We start from the raw sequence: 13,253 nt of genomic DNA on the forward strand, positions 1-13,253 counted from the left end.
CTTCGATCAAAATTCTGAGATACCCGTTTGATTCTCCATAGTTTAAAGACCCAATAACTATGCAGTTATTTCCCCAATAACTCTTGGGGAAAGGGCTGCAAGTTGTACAATTTACCCAATGTTTACATCTAGCATTTGGTATTGGGAAATATGCAGATTTTTTGGGGGGAGGGGGAGAATATTCTGCTGGATGGCAAAACCCCCCATAGTCCCTGGGAAAAGGGCTATAAAATAAAAAATATTCCCAATGCCCACGTGTAGTATATGCGCTATTTGAAAAATGTAAGAACATTTTTGGGAAGAATTTTCTGTAGGGGAATTTTCCATGGGTGGGCAAAGTTTCTGGGGGATTTTTTCCAGGGAAACCTTATCCAGTGGGGGGAGATGTTAAGGGGTTTCCTTTCCTAATTGGAAAAACGGTCAGAAATCAAATTAAAAAACACAAGTTTTTACAACTAAAAGGAAGGAGCAGCGTTGAAACTTAAAACGAACAGAAATCATTCCAAATATGAGGGTGGGTAGCTCTTCCTCAACTATCGCTTTTACGCTCAAGTTTAAAGTTTACATAATTCTTTAAGAAAGACTGTTCAAACACGAGAGCCGTTTAGTTTGAATGAGCTATACTTTTAACTTTAGCGAAAAGGGCGATGGTTGAGGAAGGGGTAGCCACCATCATGTACGTAATGATTTCTGTTCGTTCTTAACTTGTAATGTTGCTCCTTAATTTCAGTTGGAAAACTTTTCTATTTTTAAGCTGATATACAAATAGAATCGAATAGATGTCTGATTGTGTGACCTGTATGCATGCTACACTGTTCTTCCGATCGCCAAGAAACTTTAAGCTATTGAGTACACTCTTACAAAGGGCGGAAGAGTGTTTCCTCCCTCCCATGGCTCTCTTAGCCTTTAGAATACTTTCTGCACTGACTGAAATTAGAGACAACTAGGCATAAATTCTTGAAAAATTTGAGGTGGTAAAGCGAAAGTTAACAATCCTAACCTGATTTTTCAAATACTTTTAAATTCAAAAGCACTATCTTTATTAATACGTGGGGGGAGTTTTCCACGGGGGAGGGATTTTCCATGAAATAGAATTTTTTACAGGAGGAAGGGAGCTGGCGTCAGAATTGTCCACGGGGAAAATTTCTCGGGGGAAATTTTCTTGTACTTTTGAATTTAGAAATAAAATCACTTCTAATACACGGGCAAGGAGTAGAATTTTGCGGAGCCAAAATTTTGGAGGGTTTCTTCCCACAAAGGATGATTTTTCTATAGAAAGGGGGTCTGCAAGGGGTGTGGGAGAATTTCCTGAGGGAGAATCGTCAAGGTGGGGGATTTTTCTGCGGGAATTTGTCAAATACATTTAAATTCAAATTCTGAAAAACATTAATACGCGAGGGGATTTTCCGGGAGAATTTTACACAGAGGAAGAATAAACTTTTCACTAGGGAGAAATTCCCGGTGGAAATTACCCCAGTGGGACTTCATGTAAAGCAGATGTTTTCCTAAGGAGGGAATTTTCCTACGCGTGACGGGTAAACTAGCGGGCATAATTTAAAGTTTATTTTCAACGACATAGTAGGCTACTGCTTCTTTCATGTGTAACTCCAACTTCATGTACAGCAGAACAAGGTTTCCCCAATTTATTAAGATATAAATGTTAAAAATGGAAATGGTAAATTTAGGTATAAATACGATATTTAAGTGGTAGAGTACAGTTAATTATTGTTGCGTTCATATTTCACTACCATTGATTTTAGTAAAGGAAAGTGGAAACTAATGAAGAAGGGAAAAGTAGGTGGATAGGGTAAAATTTACATGAACTAATCATCCGAATGAAAAATATTGGCAGCCTAGCTGTTTCTAAAATTAAAACTTTATGGAATATTTTATTGCGGTTTTTAGGGGAAATTCTAAAATGAGTCCAGAGCAAAAAGTTAAAGATTTGTACTTTCTCAGATACATTATTTTGTATTTGATAAGTTTTTTGAAAATTTTCTTTGAGAAAACATAAGAAAATGGGTCCTATTCACTTTCTAGCTATTTTGTCTTTTAGGAATTGTCGAAAACGCAGTAGTGAACACTATTCAATGCTAACACTGCTGTACCTGAAAAGGCGAATATCGTAATTCAGATTAAAATTTAAGAATGATAATATTACCTTTAAAGGAGTCTTGACATTATTTTTATTACATTACAGTAGATACCAATTCCAAAAATAATTTCTTAGCAAATTAAAATGTAATTTTCAATTTACGGTCGTTTCCCTTTCACGAAAAAAAAACATATACGAGATTAATATAAAGAAAATTTATTTCTTACAAAAATTCACGTATATCTCTAATGCAGCGTACTCATGGCCGCAACCACGATCTTGTGTTCAGAGGGGTTTTTGGGGGAAGATTGCAACAAATTTTAAAAATGCACCAGAAATTTTTTATATATATTTTTGTTACGTTTTTACGAGCTGAAAATGAATTTAGAGAGAGGGTGGTTCAAACCCACCTCCCCCTCAATACGGCCTTGCGCACAATTGCACTCATAGCAGTCTTCACGAAAGAAATACTATTTCTCACACACCAGATGTTATATTTAATAATGCGTGTACACTGACAGTTTCATATCCCCAAAAAGCATATATTGTGGGATATTCTTGAAGCTATTTAACTTAAATTGACTTCTGCCTTGTTCAAACAGTTCGTGGTAACGAACTGTAGTAAGGAGCGATCCGGCTCAATAGTAACCAAAACTCTAAAAAATTGAATTTTCATATCAATAGCTACATCAAAAGAATCGCATTTTAATGCTGATTTTAAATATATGAGTTTCATCAAGTTTAGTCTTAGCCATCAAAAGTTACGAGCCTGGGAAAATTTGCCTTATTTAGGAAAATAGGGGGAAACACCCCCTAAAAGTCGTAGGATCTTAACGAAAATGACACCATCAGATTCAGCGTATCAGAGAACCCAACTGTAGAAGTTTCAAGCTCCTATCTACATAAATGTGGAATTTTGCATTTTTTGCCAGAAGACAAATCACGGGTGCGTGTTTATTTGTTTGTTTTTGTTTTTTTTTCCAGGGGTCATCGTATCGACCAAGTGGTCCTAGAATGTCGCAAGAGGGCTCATTCTAACGGAAATGAAAAGTTCTAGTGCCCTTTTTAAGTGACCAAAAAAATTGGAGGGCATCTAGGCCCCCTCCCACGCTCATTTTTTTCCCAAAGTCAACGGATCAAAATTTTGAGATAGCCATTTTGTTTAGCATAGTCGAAAATCATAATAACTATGTTTTTGGGGATGACTTACTCCCCCACAGTCCCTGGGGGAGGGGTTGCAAGTTACAAACTTCAACCAGTGTTTACATATAATAATGGTTATTGGGAAGTGTACAGCGTTTTCAGGGGATTTTTTTTTTGTTTTTGGGGTAGGGTTGAGGGAGGGGGCTATGTGGGAGGATCTTTCCCTGGAGAAATATGCCATGGGGAAAAAAAATTCAATGAAAAGGGCGCAGGACGAATCTGGTCACGTTAGAAAAAATGTCAAATTAAGAGCTTAATATACCATGCTGGGTGTTCGGAGCCTCTCTATTATGGAGTATAATTTGAAAATAACACAACTATACGAGCGATAAAACATATATACCACAACCATAACTCAACTAACGAAATAACTGCTAAGAGATAACACAACTATAAAGCGAAAATAAACGAACTAAGAGGTGGAAGGGGCCCAGAGAAAAAATATAATCCTTTTTCAATTTTGAGCCTAACTTCCGCAAAGGAGTAATAATGTCAGAAGCCTCGAAATACCGAATTATTTTCTTTTCAAACAGTTCGTGGTAAGGAACTGTAGTAAGGGGCGACCCGGCTCAATAGTAAACGAAACTCTAAATAATAGAATTTTGATGCTAAAATATACATCAAAAGAATCGGATTTTCATGCTGATTTTAAATATATAAGTTTATATTATAAATATAATAAATTTTAGCGTATAAATTTTTACGCTAATTCTAAATATATAAGTTTCAATTAATTTAGTCTTTGTCATCAAAAGTTACGAGACTGAAAAAATTTGCCCTATTTTGGAAAAAAGGGGGAAACATCCCCTAAAAGTCATAGAATCTTAACGAAAATCACACTATCGCATTCGGTATATTAGAGAAATCTATAGCAAAAAATTCAAGCTCCTATCTAAAAAATGTGGAATTTTGTATTTTTTGCCAGAAGACAAATCACGGGTGCGTGTTTATTTGTTTGTTTGTTTTTTTTTTGTTTTTTTTTTTCCCAGGGGTCATCTTATCGACGAAGTGGTCCTAGAATGTCGCGAGAGGGCTCATTCTAGCGGAAATAAAAAGTTCTAGTGCCCTTTTTAAGTGACAAAAAAAATTGGAGGGCAAATAGGCCCCCTCCCATGCTCATTTTTTTCCAAAAGTCAACAGATTAAAATTTTAAGATAGCCATTTTCTTCAGCATAGTCGAAAACCATAATAACAATGTCTTTGGGAATGACTTACTCCCCCACAATCCCTGAGGGAGGGGCTGCAAGTTACAAACTTTGACCAGTGTTTACATATAGTAATAGTTATTGGGAAGTGTACAGACGTTTTCATGGGGATTTTTTGGTTTGGGGGGTGGGGTTGATGGGAGAGGGCTTTGTGGGAGGATCTTTTCTTTGAGGAATATGTCATGGGGGAAGAAAAATTCAATGAAAAGGGCGCAGGATTTTCTAGCATTACTATAAAAAAAACAATGAAAAAATAAACATGAAAACGTTTTTTCAAATGAAAGTAAGGAATAGCATTGAAATTTAAAACGAACAGAGATTATTACGCATATTAGGGGTTCTAAAAATACTTTATCATAAAGAGCGAGGTATTTAGGATGAGATAAATACCTCGCTCTTTATGCTAAAATATTTTTAGTGATTTCAACTATTTATTCTACGGCCTTTTTGATTCAGGGGTCATTCTTGAAGAATTGGGACAAAACTTACGATTTAGTGTAAAGAGCGAGGTATTAACGAGGGTACAAACCCCCTCGTACACATAATAAAAATATAAGAATATAAAAGTTTGTTACGTAAGTTAATTCTTAAGTTACGTATATTTTTTACTAATAAAAACGTTCGTTGAATATTAAAAGTTCTAGTAGCCTTTTTAAGTAACCGAAAAATTGGAGGGCAACTAGGCCTCCTTCCCCACCCCTTATTTCTCAAAATCGTCTGATCAAAACTAAGAGAAAGCCATTTAGCCAAAAAAAAATTAATATACTAATTTCATTTCAATAATTTATGTGCGGAGAGCCAAAATCAAACATGCATTAATTCAAAAACGTTCAGAAATTAAATAAAAAAAAATAGTTTTTTTAAATGAAAGTAAGGAGCGACACTTCCCTCAGTTCTCATTCCACCCCTGAGTAGAGTAAGTTGTTTTCCTATGACAGAGAAGTCTTTTTTCCTTTCCCCATGTAGTACTACTGAGATTTCTATTATTATTTCTCAACTTCCAACTAGTTGTTCAGTTGATAGTTTTGGTTTGAGTAATAATGTCCTTAAAAAAATCAGTCAGTTTGTTTCTCATCCCATCTCACATATAACTAACCTCTCTCTTTCTTCTGGTATTTTTCCTCATTTATTTAAAGTTGCTACCGTTGTACCCTTGCATAAGAAAGGTGATTCTTCTCTAATTTCAAATTACAGACCTATTTCTCTTCTTCCCGTCATCTCAAAGGTTGTTGAAAAAGTAGTGTATCGTCGACTCTCTTCATTTGTATTTAGTACTAATTCGACTGCTGGAAATCCTCTCATCACTAACCATCAGTATGGTTTTCGTCCCTCATTCTCTACCTTGCACGCACTTTCTGATGCAACTGAGTTTGTGCGTGTTAATCTGGACAAGGGCTTGTGTGTTTTGGGTCTATTTCTCGACTTTTCTAAGGCCTTTGATATGGTTGACCACAATGTTCTTCTGTCTAAACTATCTTTATTTGGAGTGCATGGAGTCCCACTAGAATGGTTTAGGTCCTACCTCTCAGAGAGATCTCAGTATGTTTTGGTTAACTGTACTTCTTCCTCTACTTTGCCTGTATTGAAAGGTGTCCCACAAGGCTCTGTGCTTGGTCCACTTTTATTTCTAATTTACATCAATGATCTTGTTGATGGTCTTCATCCCCATGTTCACCCTGTTCTTTTTGCTGATGACAGTAACTTTTTCATTGCTGCGGTGGACCTGCCATCTGCCACTTCTATGGCTCAAGGTCTTCTTGATAAAATAAAGGATTGGTGCTGGTCAAATGGTATGGCTCTTAACAGCCGAAAGAGTGCCATTGTCAACTTCAGAACCCCTTACCGTATGCGAGACGTACAGGAGCCAATCACCCTGACTTTTGGGAATGATATTATACCACAAGCTACTGTGGTGAAATTTCTTGGTGTGTATCTTGACTGTTTTCTTTCTTTCAAACCGCATATAACTCACACCCGTTCCTTAATCCTCCGCCAGTCTTCAATGTTGCACCGGATTAACTCATTTCTTCCTCCTGATATTATGGTTTCTCTTTATTATGCTTTTATTTATCCTTACCTTTCTTATTGCTGCTCTGTCTGGGGTAATAATAATAAATCTCTTCTCTGCTCACTTCAAAGAGCCCAAAATAGGGCAGTGAAGGCTACTTTTCTTCTCCCTCGGCTTTACCCTTCCTCTGATCTTTATAATGATACTGGAATAGCTCCGCTGGATCATATTATAGGTAAAATTACCCTTTATTTTGCGCATTCTGCTTTTCTAGGTACTCTCCCACCGCCCCTACAGCAGTTTTTCTCACGGACAGGCTCAGGTAGGTACTTTTCTTCTTTACGTAATTCTTCTCGACGATTTATTTTACCAAAACGATCTTCTACAGCAAGCCAGAGGTCTCCAGTATATCAATCAATTCTATTATGGAACTCCATCCCTTCGGATGTCCCTCTTTTTCTTTCTGCAAAGGCATTATTTCGTCGGGTATTTCCAATTCAATAATTTTTCTCTCTTTATTAATCCTTTCCTAATTTGTATGTCTCTTCTCTTCTTTTAAAATCATTTTCAGCTATATGTTAATCTCCTTCTAAATCTTTTATCTGTTAAATATCCTATCTATTCAATGTCCTTGTCTTGTTCCAGTGTTTTTTTTTTTTTTTTTTTTTTTTTTTTTTTTTTTTTCTTGTTTTTTTTTGTATATATTTTATAGTAGTGTTTTATTCTTGTTCTCTGTGGTCCATTACAAGCAAAGCTTCTTGGGCCTAGTAACCACTTTACTTTTGTAATAGTTTTTTCTTTTAGTATCAATAAATTGATTGATTGATTGATTGAATTGATTGACATTAAAACTTAAAACGAACAGAAATTACTCCGTATATGAAATGGGTTGTCCCCTCCGCAGTCCCTCGCTCTTTACGCTAAAGTTTTCAATTGTTTTAAAAAGTAGAATTGTGGCAAAGAGTCAAACTTTAGCGTAAAGAGCGAGGGACTGCGGTGGGGACAACCCATTTCATATACGGAGTAATTTCTGTTCGTTTTAAGTTTTAATGTCGCTCCTTACTTTCATTTAAAAAACTAGTTTTTTTTATTTAATCCATTAAATAGAGACTTTCCTTTTCAAATAAAATTTCATTGGATAAGTTCTATCCTCTCATTCTATGCCAGGAATCTCCTATCAAGATAGAATCCTCAAGATAAAACGTCGTTATAGAACAATGACTTCAGGGGTGGTAATACAAAATTAAATCATTGGATTTCTGCAAGAAAGTTGTCATTGTTTTATTTTGACTTTTTAAGGTATTTTGAATTTTGTAGCAGCTATTTAACTTCCCTTGATTTTAGTCTCGTTCCTTGGAAGGGAAAGATTTCTGTTAGACTTCTTGATGTGGATTTTGCTTCTAATCTTTTCTTGACCTCTAGTCGGGATCTGCAGAATAATTTAAGGGTTTTATGATCCTGCCTCTACAAACAAACATCTTCAACAATACCACTGCCAAAAAGGGATTTGCCAGGGACCTTACAAGCAGTTTGGTATTCAATTTTCTCGAGCCTTTGTAATCATTTTGGACGTCTTATTTGTAACCAAGACCTCCATATAATGCAAATCCATTCCTTCTCATGAGTTTGTTTACGTGGGTTACACTTTTGGGGAGGGGGGGAAGTTGAAATAAAATATTCAAGTTAGATATAACAATAAAAGAAATTGCGAGCGGAATAAAAATTAATTGAAAATTAAGGGGTGAAGGTGCTCAACGACAACCTTATGGCCTTAGCAGGGCCGTTTCCAGGATTTTTTGGGGGTCTACGAAAGATTTTTCCGGGGGGGGGACAAAAAAACAACAAAAAACGTATAAAAATGTCTTTATGTTCATTTTTGCTACATTGTCATGGGTTGGACAAACATTGGGGAGATTCAAACCCCCTAGCCCCCTGGATACGGCTTCGGGCCTTAGTCCAATCCAAATAAAATCTTAACTTATAATTTGGTTTTAGAAAATCTGGCTACTCAAACGTTGACATTTGTTTACGACCTGTGCACCATCAAATGCTGTGGGGGATCTTTATCCTATCTAAAATAGCTTAAACTGTTTTTCTTATGTGTTCTCTCATGAAAAATTTTGTCATCAGCAGTCACATGAAAATTGAGAGGAGTATAGTTTCTAGGTAGTATGACATAGACCTTTATACTTTTGATAAAAGACGTCACCTTTTCATGCAAAAAACTTATTAAATTAATCAATATTACCTGATTACGTATAATACCCGCAAAGAGATTTCAGTTTGAAACTACAGATGAGAGATAAAATCAAACACTTCGTGGTGACGAACTGTAAGTAAGGAGTGACCCGGCTCAATAGTAACCAAAACTCTATACAACGGAATTTTCATATCAATAGATATATCAAAAGAATTACGTTTTTATTCTGACTTCAAATATACAAGTTTCATTAAGTTTAGTTTTACCCATCAAAGGTTACAAGCCTTAGGAAATTTGCCTGATTTTAGAAAAAGGGAGAAACATCCCCTAAAAGTCATAGAATCTTAATGAAAATCACACCATCAAATTCAACGTACAAGAAAAACCTACTGAAGAGGTTTCAAGCTTCTATCTGCGAAAATGTGGAATTTTGTATTTTTTTTGCCAGAAGAAAGATCACAGATGTGTGTTGTTTTTTTTTTTTTTTTCAGGGGTGATCGTATCGACCTGGTGGTCCTAGAATGAAGCGGGCTCATTCTAACGGAAATTAAAAGCTCTATTGTCCTTTTTAAGTGATTAAATAAAAAATAACAAGTTTTTTAACAGCAAGTAAGGAGCGATATTAAAACTTAAAACGAACAGAAATTATTCCGTATATGAAATGGGTTGTCCCCTGCTCAAAGCCTCGCTCTTTAGGCTAAAGTTTGACTCTTTCTCTGAACTCTACATTTTAAAACGGTAAAAAAAACTCCAGCGCAAAGAGCGAGGCGTATTTCATTAGAAAAATAAGAAGCTTTTTTTAAAGTACTAAAACACTTTAGCGTAAGGAGCAAGGTGTTGAGGAGGGGGCTATCCCCTTTATATACGTAATAATTTCTGTTAATTTTAAGTTTTAATGTTACTCCTTACTTTCAGTAAAAAAAAATTTATTTAATCTTTATAAGATCGTTGAGCTTTGATGTTCGAATAGTGCTTTTTAAGATCTGGACCAAACGCTGAAAGATATGAAAGACGAAAGTTGATTATTTCAAACCGAAGGTCCAAGATAATTGGGAAGGAGCTTATTCAAACGTAAATTTACAGCTCTTTTTAAAGTGACCATACAGATTGGGCCGGGGGGAAGTCTTGTTTTTGGCCATTTTGGGGCACCAAAGTACGACATTACCGCGAAGAGAACGAATTTGCAATCAATTTAAAACTCTGAGAAATTAAAGGATTTAAAAGTATCAATAACTATATTTTAGGCTTCCCAGTTGCAAAAGAAGTAATTCCACACGGTGGCAGTACTGGATTCAACCAAGTTGATTCACTTTATTTGTAATGAAATTAGGCTACGTTTGGTGATCTGTAAATGCATATCAGCTATAATGAGGGGTGGGGCGAGTAATGGTTCAGGTGGGGGTAGGATCGATTCCTAAAAAATGTACATTTTAATGGACAAACTGCTTACTCTTCGTGAGGCTTCAGATAAATGTTGAAAGAGGTAGGGGGGAAGTAGAAATTAATTAAAATATTTCTCTATACAACTAAAATTTTACATTCCCATACCTACCAGCACAGAGGTGGAAAATTCAAGGCAGGTCATTGCCAGTCGCGCCAGGAAATTTCTTTGGGGTGGCAAATACTGCTAGGAACTTAGTTTTCAGCAATTTTAAATGGTAAGATTTTTATTTTTCTACTTATGCGAAGTGCTTCAATGTATTTAAACAAATATATGTAATGCGTTTATACGCTGAATCCGGTGGTTTGATTTTCGTTAAGATTCTATGACTTTTAGGGGGGTTTCCCCCCTATTTTCTAAATTAAGGCAAATTTTCTCAGGCTCGTAACTTTTGATGGGTAAGACCAAACTTGATGAAACTTATATATTTAAAATCAGCATTAAAATGCGAGTCTTTTTATGTAACTATTGGTATCAAAATCCGTTTTTTAGAGTTTTGGTTACTGTTGAGCCGGGTCACTCCTTACTACAGTTTGTTACCACGAACTGTTTTATTAAACACTTCGTGGTAACGAACTGGAAGTACGGAGTGACCCGGGTCAATAGTAACCAAAACTGTAAAAACCAGAATCTTAATACCAATAGATATATAAATAGAATTGGCTTATCATGCTGGTTCCAAATATATAAGTTTCAAGCTCATATCTGCAAAAGTGTGGAACTTTGTAATTTTTGCCAGAAAAAAGATCACAGATGCGTGTTTATTTGTTTAATGATGCGTGTTTTACTTCCGAATCTTAAGAACTTACATAAGTTACAATTCTTGTCCCGGGTGCTATGGAGGATTTCTCAATCCCTAATTTACAGTAATTTGAATTTTAAACTGTTTTGAACAAAAAGACTATCTCGAAATTGTTGTCAGATTTATTTCGGGAAAAGGCGTAGGGAGGGGGGGGGTAGATATCCTCCGATCACTTTGACGATTCTTTAAAGGGTAATTAGAACTTTCAATTTCCAATCAAATGCGCCATAATAATTTGAGTCCCACCCAAGTTTATACGACCACCTCTTCCATAAAAACCTTATATGCCCCCACGGCATAAGTTACAACGCTTTCCTTGGCTCCTGTTCGGGGGGGGGGTAAGTTGACAACGAAGTTTTTGTTTTCTTATCGTTGGACTATTTCAAACAAACCGGCTATCTCAAAATTTTTCATTTGATTTATTTGGAGAGAAGTTTTTGTTTGTTTGAGGGGGGGGGATAGACACCTTCCGATATCTTTTGACTCATAAAAAGGTAACTAAAACTTTCAATTTCCAATCAAATGAGCCACCTTCGAATGTTATACGACCACCTCTTAAACAGAAACCTCATACGCCTCCGAGGGCATAACATAAAACACTTGTCCCCGGGCTCTGGGGGGTTGTGTCGACCCTGGAGGTTTCGTTGTCTTATTTTAAAAAAAGAAATGGCTATGTCAAAATTTTTATCGGATGGATTTGGGGGAAAAGGCTAGGGAGAGGGGTGGCTGGTTGCCCCCAGGCCCTTGGGGGGTTTCGTGACCTTTGGTATCTGACCTTGGAAAAGTTTATAACAAAATAGCTATCTCAAACTTTTATCGGATGGGCCTGAGGAAAAAGGCTGTGGAAGAGGGCTAGTTGCCATCGAGTCTCTTTTTACTCTTAAAAAGCGAACTAGGACTTTCAATTTCCTGTCCAATGAGCCCTCTCTGAAGCTTATACGAGCATCCTTTCCATAAATACCCTATGTGCCCCAGGGCATAACTTACAACGCCTGTCCCTAGGACCTAGGGGGTTGTGTCGACATCGGAGTTTTTTTTTATCTGACCTTTGAACTATTTTTAACGAAATGGCCTTATCAAAATTTGTATCTGATGTATTAGGGGATAAAGTGGCGTAGGGGCGGGTTTAGTTGCGCTCCAATTTCTTTTGACCCCTAAAAATGGAGCTAGAACTTTCAGTTTCCAATCAAATTAGCCTTCTCTAAAGTTTGTACGAGCATCCCTTTAATAAAAACCATATACCCCACCAGGAAACGACTTACAACGCCTGCCCCTGGGCCCTGGGGGGTTTTTTGGACACTGAATTTTTTTTTTATCTAATTTTGAACTGTTAAATTATGACTATCTCAAAATTTTGTATCGTTTTAGTTTGGGGAAAAAACTGCGTAGGGGCGGGGGTTAGTTGCCCTCCGATCTTTTTTTACTCTAAAAAGTGAAATAGAACTTTCAGTTTCCAATCAAATTAGCCCTCTATGAAGCTTATGCTAATAATAGTTTATTTTTAACCCACTAAAATACAAGACAAGTGGAGTAAATAAAAGAAAATGAAAGAAAAATAACACAACTATACGAGAAATAAAACATATACAACACAACCATAACTCAACTAACAAAAGAATTTTAATAGATAACACAAATATAAAACGAAAACAGGTGAAAACTAACCGATAAATAAACGAACAAAGAAGTGGAAGGGGCCTGGAGAAAAAAAATTTTTTTCCAATTTTGAGCCTAATGTCCACAAAGAAGTAGTAATGTCAGAAGCCCCAAAATATCGAATTATTTTCTTGTTCCTATAAGATCGGGGTAAATAAAGCATAAACTTACAATAGTGGAAATATAATACACACAATTCAGCCAGATCCTTTTTTCAGGATAGGTGAAATACCACACAGGAAAAGTATTGAATGGTCACAAAAGCTAATATATAGCAATGCAAGCCCCTTTCTTGAATAATGACCACGATTAGCCACTATTTTACCATAACCCACTTTATGTTTTTCTTTAACATCCCGTACAATATTGATCCTAAAAGTTAATTAAACAAAAAAAAATTTTTTAACTGCAAGTAAGGAGCGACATTAAAACGGAACAGAAATCCGTATATGAAACGGGTTGTCCGCTCCTCAACGCCCCGCTCTTTACGCTAAAGTTTGACTCTTTGTCAGAAATCTACTTTTAAAACAATAAAGAGCTTTAAGTATAAAACAATAAAAAACGTTATTCGTATATGAGGGGGTTCGCCCCCTCGTCAATACCGCGCTTTTTACATTAAAGCTTGAATTTTGTCCCAAATCTT

General features: G+C 36.1%; 1 protein-coding gene across 3 annotated transcripts in view; it reads right to left on the reverse strand.

The window, feature by feature from the left end:
- The window catches only part of LOC136026559 (uncharacterized), a 55,783-nt gene that overhangs the window by 28,456 nt on the left and 14,074 nt on the right, over nucleotides 1–13,253 (reverse strand). The gene's annotated exons all lie outside the window — the stretch shown is intronic.

This window comes from Artemia franciscana, chromosome 1 (assembly GCF_032884065.1).
Source record: "Artemia franciscana chromosome 1, ASM3288406v1, whole genome shotgun sequence".
In the NCBI taxonomy this organism is placed as follows: domain Eukaryota; kingdom Metazoa; phylum Arthropoda; class Branchiopoda; order Anostraca; family Artemiidae; genus Artemia; species Artemia franciscana.